General features: G+C 38.0%; 1 pseudogene; it reads left to right on the forward strand.

Annotated features, from left to right (window-relative positions):
- The first annotated feature begins 3521 nt into the window (after positions 1-3521).
- Positions 3522-7466, forward strand: LOC147439703 (serine/threonine-protein kinase AFC2-like; annotated as a pseudogene).
- Positions 7467-14741: the final 7275 nt, after the last annotated feature.

Consider the following 14741-nt stretch of genomic DNA (forward strand, 5'->3'; position numbering starts at 1 on the left):
GAGTGTAAAAAAGGCCAAAAAATGCCAAAAAGGGGGTGGCCACAAGGGCCCACAGATAAGCCATCCAGGACTTTTGTCTGGCCATCTATGTGCCTTGTGGGCACCCACTTTTTGGCATTTTCAAGCCTTCTTTGCCCTCTAGGATTCCATAGAAAATGTTAAGATTTAGTGAAAGAAGATGTTTATGCAACATGACAGTATAAATTCCACTTCTTTTCACTCATATGATTTTTATACTGCCACCATAATGATTTGCCTTTGGTTTCTTAATGTATTAAGTTAAGATGAAGGGAGTGATCAAGTGCATCCCACTTATGTTGAGTTGTTGATTTAAGCAAAAAGGACACCGCTTATTAAAACACATCACCAATTTCTGTAATTTACAAGATTGAGAGATCACATTGAAAAGGATGAACAACATAGAGAGGCAATTCAAAATATATTTTATTACTTTTGAAAAGTTGAATTTACATCATACATCTGAGGAGCTCATAATTTTCTTTGCCATTTCTTGGCTCCTCTCTTGCACGTAAGGTAGTTCCCGACGAGGAGGAAGTGCGCTATCATCGAAGGGTCAGTTGTTGAGAAAATGGAAGCATGTATCCCTATCTGGGCAAGCACTTTTCCACAAAATCCAATGCCAAATGCTGTGCATACAAGGGATCTACACACTAGGCACACAAGATGCGTACTTTGAGCAATGGTGCACAAACACAAAACCTTCCTCAGAGCTTTCAATGACCATGTCATGAAATGGCTTTGGGGAGTAAATTCATTATGTACAATAGAAACATTGCCAGGGGTTTTTTTCTTCCTATGTAATGTGCAAGGGAAGATTGAGGTCCAAAGGCCGTCCGCCACATGCCACCCGTCCTTGTTGCAAACTCATCAACCTCCAAGACGTCCTATCATAAACCAGTCAAGGGTAAGAAAAAAGACAATGAAGGGTAGAAAAAACAAGATGGAAATTAGGATAGAGTTTACCTCCTGCTCCTTTTCCTCCTCCCTATTGCGCTTTTCACTCAAGTCGACGATTGATTTCATCGCGCCTACAAGCTTTGGATCATCAGAGGGGGGGTTCTATAGTGGAGTAGGAATCCTAGCAACCACAACCTTGGCTTGCGTGGCTTGTAATTCTTCCTCATCCATGCGCAACTACTTTGTTGCAAGGACCTCCGCACACACAACTGCAATAGTGTCGATAACAAAGTCCCCAAGTGGCAAGAACTTGCTTTCAAGGGCATTTGGCGTACTGTCTAAGAAATTGGGCGTTGATGCATAGCATGCTTAAGCATTCATCCATGCGCATACCAAATTCTTTCTCCAAGTCATGCATAAAGACATATTCCTCCCCATCCACTACCACCGAGGATAAGCAATTGATTTCTACCTCTAGGATAGCCTCATCCGTCATTGATGCATCCACTATAGTTTCACTAGTTTCACTAGGGCCAGCCACAACAATAGATTTCTCAACCACCTCCTGGAGCCCCTTGAGGTACTCAAGCCAAAGTTCGCGTCCTTCCACTGCAAGTTTCATGGGGACACCCTCCTATTACTTGGCATCCTTGATAAACTACCCAATCTAAAGGTGTGGTAGGTGGAGCTCCAAATCAGGTTCCTCGCTCACAAAGAGGATGCATGTTGCCAACCAAGAAAGGTACTCCACCCCCAACTTGCACTTCTTGAGCGTTGGCACCCTTGGGGCTTGCTCATCCAAGAAATGGCACACATCAATGGCAATTTTTTGGAACCATCTCAACTTCTTGGAGAATGGGAGATCATCTTTGTGTATGTATCACAAGAGATCGGAAGGCACCTAGATCCCTGCATGTGGGGAGATAGATACATAATATTTTATGATGTGCTCCTCCATGAATGCTGAAATCTTGGCAAATGCATCAATGTGAAGGGAAATTGTGGCTCAAGGTCAGGGAAACGAGTAAAGAAGGTGTGGAGGTCCAACTTCCCTTTGTAGTTGGTGTCCTCAAGGAAGAGGGTGAAGCGTGACAAAGGGGTGGATGTGGGTGCAAATGCAAAGGCTGTGGAGGTGTCCATATCTAGCCTGGGGTGCAACTAGACAGTGGAGGAGCTCAAGGGTTGTGAAAGTGAAAGTTTTGAATGAGCTATGCATCCCCCCTTTTATAATGGTCCCTTTTTTAAAGAAGGCACTTTTCCCAATTTCAAAAAAGGCACTTTCACCAAAAATGAATTTTCATCTCAACATGAAAAATCATATTCAAAGCTTAAATTTACTAAAGAAAATTATATTGATTACATAGGGGAAAATCAAAACTGCAAGAGTTACAAAGCTATAAGAGTGATAGCATAGTCCCAATCCTCCTAGACCTTCAATTCCTCTTCCATTCTCTTCCCAATCTGCAAACATTCATTACAATAAGTAACCAATGATCATCAAACTATGATGGAGTGAAAATGTGATGGAGGGATTCTCACCTTGTGACCATGTAAACAAAATTTCCCTTGTTGAAGGTCCTCAAAACCCATAATAGCCAAATGTTCTCGCACATTACTAAGAGTCCAATGCTTGCTCACTTGGATAGCCTCGAAAGCATCATTGTGCATACTCAGTGCAATGTCAAATCTTGCAATAGCACCATCTACAATTTGTAATGGACTCCACACTCCATGCTTGCACATCTAACGATCATAGTGAAATTGTATGTACAAGGAGGTGTGACATTTTAAATAGCACATCCCAATACCTAAAGCTCCAACCTTACAATGATACCTATTCCCATTGTGCATGCCCTCCACAAAACCCCAGTCCTCTTCTAAAAGCCTCAACACCCCCCCCCCCCCCCCCCTCGCCCCGACCCCCCACCTTCTCACTAGGTAAGAGGCCATTAAGAAGTGTAAGACTACTTTTTCCCCCTACTTCTTTGAGGGCATAAAGTGTGTCCACCACCCTCTTCTCATTGGATGGCCTCTAATTAACCTTAATCCCAAAGGGCCCCTAGAGGGTTCATAGTTTTCGTAATGAATAAAAGGGTTATAAATAGAATCTAGCAACTACATCATCTATCTATGCCCCTTGGCTATGTACACATCATGGGAAAGGTCTCTTGCCCACTAAGCCTTTGGCACCCATGGAATTATAGGTAGAGTAGAGAAAATAAAACGTTAGGGTAGCAAACAAGTTTTTGCAGGGAAGGAGAAGCATAGCTTACTGCACATGGAAAAGAGATCTACATGGGCTTATCAGCAAGGGCTCACAAATGACAGGGTAGGGTGTGGCTTTAAGGGCTACCTTTGTTGTTAGCTTGAGGAGTCTAAGAACAGGAGCCACGGTTGTATTCCTGGTATGTAATCTTCTCCTTTCTCTTCTTTTTCAAGATTTCCTTATCCTCTACATTCCTTGTCGTCACTCTTGTACAAGCTACAAAAGTGGCTCCTCCCTCTCCCTTTGTGGCTACTTCAACAGAGCGTCAATATTTGCAAAATAATGTAGCAAATACCTAAAATAACATCGTTCATGTGCAGACAAAATTTTACAGAGAATGAGTGAAGGCACATTTGGGCGGGTGTTGGAATGCTTGGATCAAGAATCTAATGAAGTTGCTGCCATTAAAGTCATACACAATGCCGCGAAGTACATGGAAGCTGCAATGATTGAAATTGATGTTTTGCACACTCTTGCAAAAAAAGATAGATTGGGTTTTGTGTTGGTATCTCTCTCTACTCTAAGAAGATTTAAGGAACTTGCATTGCTGGGACTACTTGATTGGCAACGTTTTTGTTGCTTTAATTGACTCTTTTTATCTACAAACGTTGCGTCCAGATCAGGATATGGTTTGATTAAAAAACCATTTATGCATAGTGATTAATATGGATAGGTATCTATGGCAAGTTATCTAAATATCTTTTCTTTCATCCTAAGCTTCACTTGCATTCGTTATCAGGTATTTGAGAAGCTTGGTCTAAGCTTGTATGACTTTTTACATTCTAATGACTAACACCCATTTTCTATTGATCTATTTTGGCGACGATACCTTTTGAAATTAGTAGAATGTGTGTGTGTTTGCTTATGTTAAATGAATCTTTGAATGGCTGCTGCTAACTGCATGATTTTTTTCTAGCTCACTAGCAATGTTCATGTAGACATGCACAGTTTGAGCCTCATTTGAGAGGTCCCCAATTTGCCGACACCAAGGTTAAGTAGGGAGACTTGACAAGTCTCTAGGCCTAATAATAGTCAGAGTCTATAAGCAAGAAAATTCCACGGAATAGACCTTTACCATCGACAATAGTTTGGGACTATAGCCCTAGAAAAAATACCTAGTCCTGTCTCACAAGTGAAAACGGGACAAAAATTAAAAAGTTGAAAAACTTTTTTGACCCTAATACTTCTGCAAATGGGCTAAGGTATCCTCAACCAACGCTTTTTTCCCTCTAGATAAGTCAGGGCACAACTGATGAGGGAATCCTCTTACAATGAAATAATCTTCTAACATTTTTAGTGTGTAGGGATGGATAGTTATCTAACTAATCAGGTCCACACGTTCATGATTGACAACTTTAATCAATCCCCACTTACCACCCTGCACTCACACATGTTTCTTTGTTATTTGATTACTACCACCTTCTTTCAACATTTGAAACAATAGTTCAGTTTAACTTTCCAACACAAGATTCATTAAAACAAGTATTGAAATCAGTATCGAAAAACATTCTTTAGCAAAAACTAGCATCTTTAAACTTAAGACAGGGTACATCCAACCAAAATCATTTAGCATAATAACCGTGACCCATACTCTTCTTGTCTCAAGACCACCTAAGGTTGAAAAACGGAACCTGTTCCTTGTTCATAATTCGGAGTGCCCATACACCAAACCATTTTCCCATACAACTGGGCGGATCCCCTAGGATAAGGAACGGTATCCTAACTTATGTAGATACATCAAGACATAAAGGAGTAGAGACTCATCGATCATGGGGTTAACCGACTTTAGTGGCATTATAGCCATCATTAATTATCAAAATATACCAAGGAGTCGAAGGTGTCTTGAGACAAGCTGTCTTAAGGATGATCAGTCGTATATTTCCTAATTCAATCAATTTAACCAAAAACATTTCTGTCCTAACTCACAACAATTGCATGATTGTTTCTTGGAAGATACCCTTCCAGTTTTGATCAGTTTAATCCTTTCCTAAGTATTTATCCACTCTTTAACAAATGCAGTGTTATCACTTAAATTCACTTATAATGAAGACCCACTTGGGACTGGTCAGGTATCTGTTGTAGCTTCGGGGCCTGAACACTCTCGTCCGTAGGCCCTAGCTCTCTTTGCAATACTATCATCTTCTTTAATTGGTTCAGTTTCTCGGGTCCTCTTGGGATCCATGAATTCTAATCTTTTAAAAAGGACGCCTACTTATTAGTTGAACTATCAAAAACCTAATTTTTACCATTCATGGCTAATTTTTGGAAACTAACCTGCTAGCTTTTTTCTTTAAAAAGTAGTCAGAATTAGTAGCTTCTCGACATAGTAATTTTCCACTTCCTTATATATATGAGAAATTTTTATTCAAGCTTTCTTATTGAGTTTCTAATCTTTTCTGATTATCTTATAAATGTTTGAGTTTTTTTCCTAATTTTCCCCTTCGTATGCAGTCTAAAAATATATTATTTTTGACATGATATTTATTATATCTCTCCTAAAGATATAATTATCCCAACTTTCTAAAAATGTGTTACACCTCTAGTAATTTTGCCAAAAACTTCTAAGTAGATTTATTATTTATCTTGGTTAATTTTCAGCTAAAAAGAAGAGTTTTGGGCTAAGAAAATTACTTAAAATTATTAAGTAATTATAAACTAATTATTATACATTATTTATGGTTAGATCTATCTTTAATAAATATCTCATTACATGTTTACTAATTATCTTTATTCCATTTTAGCCAAAAATAGTGTTTGTGGACTTAGATAATGACTTAAACTAATTAAGTAATTATGATATTATTATCATGGTTTTTTTACACTTATATCTATCTTTGATAAAGATCTCATTAAATGTTTATCATGTTATTAACTAATTTGATTAATTTATAGCTAAAAGTAGGGTTTTTAGGATAGGATAATTACTAAAATCAATTAACTAAATATATTATAATTATCAAGGTTGTTTCACATCTAAATCTATCATTGATAGCTATCTTGTTAGTTATTAAGATTTTTTACTAGATTTTCCATCAATGCTAATGCTAAAAATAATTAATCCTTACCTAAATAAGTACTAAAATTAACCAAATTTTTTTAATGTATTTTCTCAAGTTTTAAATAGTATAGAAAAGATTTGATAATTATCTAAGCTTAAATGATATACTTTTTCTTAATCGAGACTAAAATTGATCAATTTTAGTCCTAATAGGGGTTAATAATTAATTAGATTATTAGACGTAATTAAAGATTAAGTGATCAAAAGTCTAATAATATATAAGACAATACTTAATAGTAGAGAGTGGCCTAATCTTCTCTAAAATTAATAACTTAATTAGAAAGTTCAGACATAAATTAATGTCATTCATTAATTTATTGAGATTAACATTATTACCTCGCTTAATTACTAGAGTTTTTTTTCTTTCTAAGTGATTTCCAAGCAGTGTCACTCTGGCACAAGAGATTTCTGGAGTCTGACTAAATTTGTGAAGCCTAGGGGGTCTATTTATAGGCTTTTGGCAACTAGGGCCTGCATTTAGCAGTTCCTTGCACTCCATGGCAGCCCCTTAGCTCTGCTAGCACCCCCTAGTGCTATTTTAGACTCTAGCAGGCTAGTGATGGCCCTCCCTAGCACCTGCCTGCTTTAAAATTCAATTATGCTATTTTTCAAGCTTATTTTCAAAACGGTAAATATTTGGGAGGTTATAAAAAGTCTTCTACTTCAATGATTAGTAAAACTTTTCAATTATTTAGCAAATTAAAGTAGCCGTGAAAACTTTTAGAGGCCATAGTGGGGTCTGTATTCATCTGAATTCAGTTTTGAAAATTCCTAGCTATAGTATTGTCATGCTTAAGATTCCAAAAATACCAATTTTGGCTACTTTTGAGATAGTGGTTTACCAGTTTATTTGTAAGTGCTCTCAATTAAAGCTTTAGGGTTTATTTTCTTGCTTCCAAGAAGGTGCAAACCTTACATCATTCACATAGATTTAAAACCCGAGAGTGTTCTTCTAGTCTCTCTAAATTATGTGAAAGTTGTCGATTGGAAGGTACTTCTATCAATGGGTGCCCAAAATGACATGCCTGACTCCAAACAAAGTTGATAGCCTAACATGCTCTTGGATTGCCTTTGTTCTTCTTGTTTGAGTGCTTATAGAACACCTCAAAGAATTTAGTTCAAATGAGCCGGGTGCCCAAGTCAAATATGATAAAGCTTATTGACTTTGGTAGCACCACCTACGATAGGGAATGTAGTTTTTCAATTGTGTCAACCAGACATTAACTAAAGGATCCTGGATAATTCCCTTTCAAAACTCCAAAAGAGCCTGGCCTTCCTCGTTCAATGCAGTATATGCAATGGGTGCTAAACAAAGGGTAAGAAACAGGAGGCACAACATGGATGCCAAGTCCCTCCTCACAATGCCACATTCATTTAGATGATGGAGCTATGGGAGGAAGAGAGAGAACACGTGGAGAGCTAAAATGTCAAAGAGAGGGAATGACAAAGCCATGGCAATGAAAGGCGGACTATGGAGTTCCTACAAATGTGTATGCAAGGTTCGCGAACACAAGCCATGGAGCTATGAGAGCGTGGGGCTTGAGGCCAAAGTGGAGGCATATATAGAGCATATTACAAAGTCTGAGCATGGTCTAATTAGTGTGAGAGCCAGCACTTGTATGTGAGTTGGGTGCAGTCAAGTTCCCATTCTTAGTTTATAGGCCATGCACAATTTGAGCCTCATTCACACAGATATAAAACCTGAAAATGTTCTTTTGGTCCCTCTCAATTATGTGAAAGTTGTTAATTGGAAGGTACTTTTATCAATGGGTACCCAAAATGACATACCTACCTCCAAAAAAAGTGGATAACCTAACATGATCTTGGCTTTCCTTTGTTATTTCCGTTTGAGCACTTATAGAACACCTCAAAGAGTTCAGTTCAAATGAGTCGGGTGCCCAATTCAAATAGGATAAATCTTATTGACTTTGACACCACCACCTATGACAGGGAATGTAGTTTTTCAATTGTGCCAACCAAGAACTACCTAAAGGGTCTTGGCTAATTCCCTTTCCAAACTGCAATAAAGCATCGGTCTTCCTCGTTCAATGCAGTACATGCAATGGGTGCTAAACATAGGGTAAGAAACAAGAGGCACAACATGGCTTCCAAGTTTCTCCTCATGATGCTAGATTCATCCATGGGGAGGTAAGGAGGCCAAAAATGAACGAGCCATCAAGGATGATGAAGCTGAGGGAGGAAGAGAGAGAACACACAATGAGCTAAAATGTCAAAGAGAGGGATTGACAAAGCCATGAAAATGAAAGGAGGACTAAGGAGTACCTACAGATGTGTATGCAAGGTACATGAACACACTCCATGTAGCTTTGCAAGCGTGGGGCTTGAGGCCAAAGCGGAGGCAGGTATAGAGCATATCACAAAGTTTGAGCATGGATTGATTAGTGTAGAGAGCGAACACTTGCATGTGAGTTGGGTGCAGACAGGTTCTCATTCTTAGTGTATAGTCCATGTTGAAGTTCTTATGATGGTGGAGGGTTTAAGGTAGATTCCATGTATGGCATCGAGTTATATGTTAAAGATTCAGATTGCCGAAGTGAAGGTGGAAATCCCAATGTTTTGCACTCTATGCTCAAGGTTCTTAGTGGGTGCCAAGCATTACAAAGGCAAGGTTGTCTGTACAACCAACAACTCAAGGATACAACCCCACACAACTCATAGCTCATCTACATAAGTGACTCAGATAATTCTCTGCAAGAGTTTTTTAATGGATGCTTGGAGACAAAAGAAGGACATTGTGGATGTGGGAAATAGTGGCCTCTAGCTCTACTTGTCTACACGACACAGTCGCGGCAAGCAGCTAGCATGCACCTAAAATGGCACACTTAGGTCAACGAGGAGGTGACTGAGTCCAATTTAGAGCTTACCGAGCCGGTAGCATATGGTTCATGCTTAAATTTCTTTTTTCTGCATGTCAATACCATGCATATAATTCCTTGTTGATCAGATCTTAGGAAGAGGCCCACTTATGTACACAATTTATGCCTCATTTCTTGCTCTTATATTTTATTTGATGCTCACTAATTATGTGATGGTTTCCTTTGTGCTAATTTGAGAGTTTGCATGTCCCATGATGTATGGTGCAATGGGTCAAGTACCAAGGTTGTCAATCCCATAAGCACAACATCTGCCAGTGCTTTGCTATCCATGCTTAAACAAGGACAACACCCCATATCGGGCCCATACCTCTGCCTTGATTTCTACCTCTCACACAGAGAATAAGAAAGTATCATAATGGAGGAGCCAGTCAATATCGGTGTAGCAAAGCGGCATGCTAAGTACTTACCATCCACATCTCTCAAATATCATATTGAAATCCACCTTGCTTCTCAGCTTCAGAAGGAACAAGAGGAGTGTGCACTGGACAAAGGAATCTCTCTTGCTGAGGTACTAGATTTGATCCCTCTTTGTTTGTTAAGTGTTAACACTATATGTACCTCTTTCTTTAAGAATAAGGCTACAATACAATAGTACTCATCATTTCCATCATAGAGTACAAGGTTGATGCTAAGAATATATATAACATTCACGATTCATGAATATCATAATTAAAATCTGACATAGAAATGCTGATTTTCAATCTATATATGCATTTTGTATAATGATTATCTATGTCAGCTATCTAGTATATGAGGAGACAAAACTAATTCCCAAGAGCCCTACCTCTGCCTTGATTTTTCATATATCTATGTGAGGAACATGTTCCATCTACCAATGGCTTCTAGTGCATGTCATTTTGTCATTATATTTTGTACAAAATTTGTATTGAGGGGGGGGGGGGGGGGGGGGGGGGGGGGGGGGGTTGACTCATTGCAAGAACATGCATATCTTGTCCGTATGTAAGTAGCAAATTATCATGGGGGGTTCTCTAATTTGGATGCACACAGGTGACATCCCCCCATTACTAATAGTGAATCTCCCAAGTGTAGAAGCTTGTAATGGGACTAGAAATCTCGACAAGTTTTGGGTGGAAAATCTCCATTGCCAAGAAACAATGCAATTCATGTCAAACTTATGGTGCCCAAAGAATCAATGGAAGAGAAATCCTTCATGCCAATCCTTACATATGAAGAGAGTAGTTCAACCCTACCATTAGAAGAGGGATAATATGTACCACAACATGTGCCTATGGTAGAATGAACCTACTATGCACCGCTAGAGGCTAATATAGTGTATTTTAGGCAAATCAAGGATCTAGACCTCCTATGGTAGAATGAGCCTATATTGCACTGCCAGAGGCTACTACAATGTGTTTTATGAAAATTAAGGAGCTAGACCTCCTATGATCAAGCATTTACCAAATGTGGAGCACTAGATCAGTGGAAGGACGTGGGTCGTGACAAGAATTTAGTGCCAATAAAAGTAAGATCCTATGGTTGTGGTAAGCAGAGAGACATTTTTCAAAAGATTGTATTAGGAACTAGCAACAAGGGTGAAAACCATAGCAGTAGTGCATCATCATTAGTAGGAAGGTCATCCCAATTTGATTGCTTAAACTATATTGATGACCCATAGGAACATCATGCTATGAAGACATGGTACGCTTGCAAGCAAATGACACACATGAAAAGCGTCGATATACAAGGCCACCAACTCACGGTGTGGGTGAACCTAATACAAAAGAATAGATGGAATCTTAGCAAAATGCACCCATCAAACAATGCTCAAAACTATCAAAATGGAGTTCAAACATTCCAATTGATGGCTTATATAATGGAATGCAATTACATGAAAGCCTTGATCCACCAAAAATTGGAAGATTAGAGCTAATGAAAATTTTCATGGATACAATTTTATGTAAATATTTACGTATACAAAATCTACAACTTTGTTACAAAATTGAGCATGAAGGACTAACTTTGATCATGCAACATCATACACCAAGATTTGGAAGTAGATTTGTAAACAAGCACAACTCATACTAAATCTACACAAGTGAAGAATCAAACAACACCTATCCAAGTCCAAGATTCCTATATAGTCTTGCATGATATGTGTTAGTAGTAGGCTAACATAGCAACACATTTTTTATCCAATTTTGTAATTACCTTTATTTTTGATATAAAAATCCCGTTGTGTCCAAAGATATAATTTTAATTATTCTTACAAGAATAGAAAGCTGATAGTCAAGGCCAAGAGCTTCCACTTTGTAATTATCGCTATGTTATTTTTAGCCTCTACCTACCTAGATTTGAGTCTATTTCACCTTTGGCTAAAATATAAAAGCCAGCTTTTGTAAAAAGCTCCTTAATCTAGAATGAAGTTTTATGTATAATAAACGCATGTATAGTCTCTAAGCAATGTGCATCCTCCTCTTTCTTATCGAGCTTGTAACTCTCTCTCAAATGGTTTGTTTAGAGCGCCATCTATTCCATTGCGGTTCTAGGTGAAAGCTCTTCGCAACTTTGTAAGTTTCATGGGATAGATATGTGGTTTGTTGTAGCTAATCCTCTTCTTAATATATTTATAACTCAAGTTTTATGCTTTCAAATTGTATTTTATGCATACAAGGGGTATTAAGATAGCATTGCTAAGCTACAGAGTGCATTTTAGATAGAAAATAGTTAGGTCAAATCTTCCATGTAGAGAGTAAATGCAATTTTGAAGAGTTATCAAAAGAGGAATTTGAGGCCATAGGCATGTGTCTTTAGTCATTATCTATCCCCAAGGTAAATTCCCAACCTATCTCACACTCTGAATTGTTGTTAATGAGTTTCTTTACAAAATTTCAGAGTTTTTAGGCTTCAAAATCATAAGGTAAGCTCAAAAGACCACAAAATAACATTTTTTTTGGTCAAAATTGGTCTCAGAAAATCTATGGAAACTCATCAGTAAGTCATCACTAGCTTTTGAAAAAAAATCAAGGTTTAGCAAAAAAAGTTAATGTTGTATCCACAGTGATTTATGCATGTCCATTTGATTTTTTTGGCCAAAAGTACCGGCAATATGTTGTATAAGATCTGAATGGCATCAAAATTTCAACAACAAAAAGGCGTGTAGATTATAAGCATCATATTTTTGGAGCTCAAGTACATCTTATTTAGGTGAAGTAACACTTTATTGAATGCTCTAAAAGTTTGGATTTCATTCGTGTACAAAATTGAGTCGAAACAACTTCCACCCTTGTTTGATAGGGAATTGAAGGTAAGTATACCCAAAATTAATCTAAATTTGATGAGACAGATCTCAAATTTGATATTTTTTGGTTACCAAGGGTAGAAGACTTATCACACAGGTAGCGTGAGAAATTGAAGTCATTTGGACATTGTTTGCTACTAGAAACCGAGTTTTTAGGAATTGAAGGTTGTAGATTGGTCCTTTGCTACTTTTATGATACTGAAGCAATTTATTTTTACCAAGAGTCCTTGTACATACTTGCAACTAATAGTCTGACTTGTAGATTGTTGAATTTACAAGATTGATCAAGATCAGCTTGATCAAGATCAAGCTTGAGTCGACAGCAAATTTGGAACTGCAACATCAAAATGGATTGGTATTGCTTCTAAAGGCCAGGCATTCAATTTCATTGAGAGTTATTGGGGTTTATGTACCTTATATCAAGCCATGTACTTAAAAATCAAGGATAAGTAATTGGAAAAACAAGAGTAGAGTGTCTACTAAGGAGAGTGTAGAGGTGTAAACCAAGGGGGACCATTAGATACCATAGTTGAAGAGGTGTCAGACACTTACTACGACTCTTATTCGGAAATGTATTCCTTTTCAAATCACTCAAGTGTTGTGACCTCTCTTAGGTTCAAGCATATATTGACCTTCTATAAGACCAACAAACATGGGGCTCAGACTTATCTGGAACCTAATGAGAAATATGTGGTTAAATTTGATAATCATACAGTGGAATTTGAGATGGATGTTAGAGCCAGTAAAGAGGAACCTTCCACATGGATCTAAACGGAGTGAAAATAATTAAAAATTGAATATTTTGACATTGTGGAAAAATGGGGGTTGGAAGCCTGGGGCATTCACTATTAGTAGTGGGGGATGTCACCTATGTGCATCCAAATTAGAGAAACCACCCTATGTATGGTTTCTTACATGCTAACCTTCCCCCTACATATAGACAAGATATGCATGTTCTTGTGATGAGCCACCCCCCTCATACGGATTCTGTACGAGGAATCTCAAATTTCGAGCGAGATTTTCCGAGCAATCCCTAAAACGAGCAAGAGTGGCCAAGGCACACTATACAAAACAAAAACCAAACAAGATTTGTTAGGTGACTTCAATCACAAAAAAAAACTAAAACAAGATTACACCTAATTATAATGATAAACGACCACAAATGTCCTACAAAAAAAAACCCTTGAACAAGGATTTGGTAGAATGTTTCCATTGATGGGCTAGAACAATTGGAACCCATACAATGGTATGTTGATACTCCTCTTCTTGGAACTAGTTGCCCTAGGATATTAGAAGCTCATTTCTACCACCGTTGATCCTTGTTGGAAATAGTGGCACCATGATTCCAATGGATATAAATCTCATATTCCTACCTCCCTACATGTAGGACCATGAGACTTACACTAAAAGAGTAAGGTTGTTTCCACTTGAATAAATCTCATGAATAAGAAGAGTCTAGGAGCTTGAGCTTCTCTTCACATTTTCTTCTTCTTCTCCTCCTCTCTCTTGCTCTACCTTAAGTTATTGTGGGTTGATGTATGATAACATACTATGCATTTTAAGTTACTCTAGAGAAAATGGTGGAAACTTGAAAATAATCCTATTATTGCAATGAGGCTATTCTTTTGAGAAAATACACATCATGGTATGTATTAAATTTTGGATCACACCATCATAGGTAGCCTTTCATCGGGGGGGGGGGGGGGGGAGTGGGAGTTAGTGGTGTTGCCAAAGGTGGTGGCGACAAACATGTCAAGGGAGGTGGTAATGGTGGGGGACTATAAAGAGTGATTTGATAGAAGAGTACGCAAAGTTGATAAAGCTATGAACACTTTTCTTATGACAACTTTGTCCACATGCTAGTTCTCTTTCACCTACTCATATCAATAGAAACCTAGGTTTAGTGTACTTCCACCTACAAATTTTGAGATTTATCTTCAAAATTCAAAGTAAGGTGAATAAACCTACAAGATTTACAAAATTTTAGTGTAAAAACCTTCTCTTAAATTTTCCATGTTTATATGAGCACAGCTCAAAGTTCCTAGTCTAGTGAGTTGTCTGTCATGCCTCGTCCTAGATTACTCAGCCAACGTGTGATGCCTCTATGCTGAATACACTTCTTAGAGACATGGTGTATGATTGTCATTGTACTCCTTTGAAATTCTTTTCCTAATGCAGCTTAGCCCTCCATTTTTGTTTGTACTCTATCTACTATTTGGGAGTTGTACGTCCATCAATGCCTCATAGCAATTCAAATGGATGGTAGTCTAGCATTACGCATGCATCTGTCCTCTTGCAAGATGGTGTGGCCCAAGCATCGATCCCTAGCACACCATAAGGTAA

Source organism: Adiantum capillus-veneris, chromosome 16, assembly GCF_014529385.1.
Source record: "Adiantum capillus-veneris isolate H3 chromosome 16, ASM1452938v2, whole genome shotgun sequence".
Classification (NCBI taxonomy): domain Eukaryota; kingdom Viridiplantae; phylum Streptophyta; class Polypodiopsida; order Polypodiales; family Pteridaceae; genus Adiantum; species Adiantum capillus-veneris.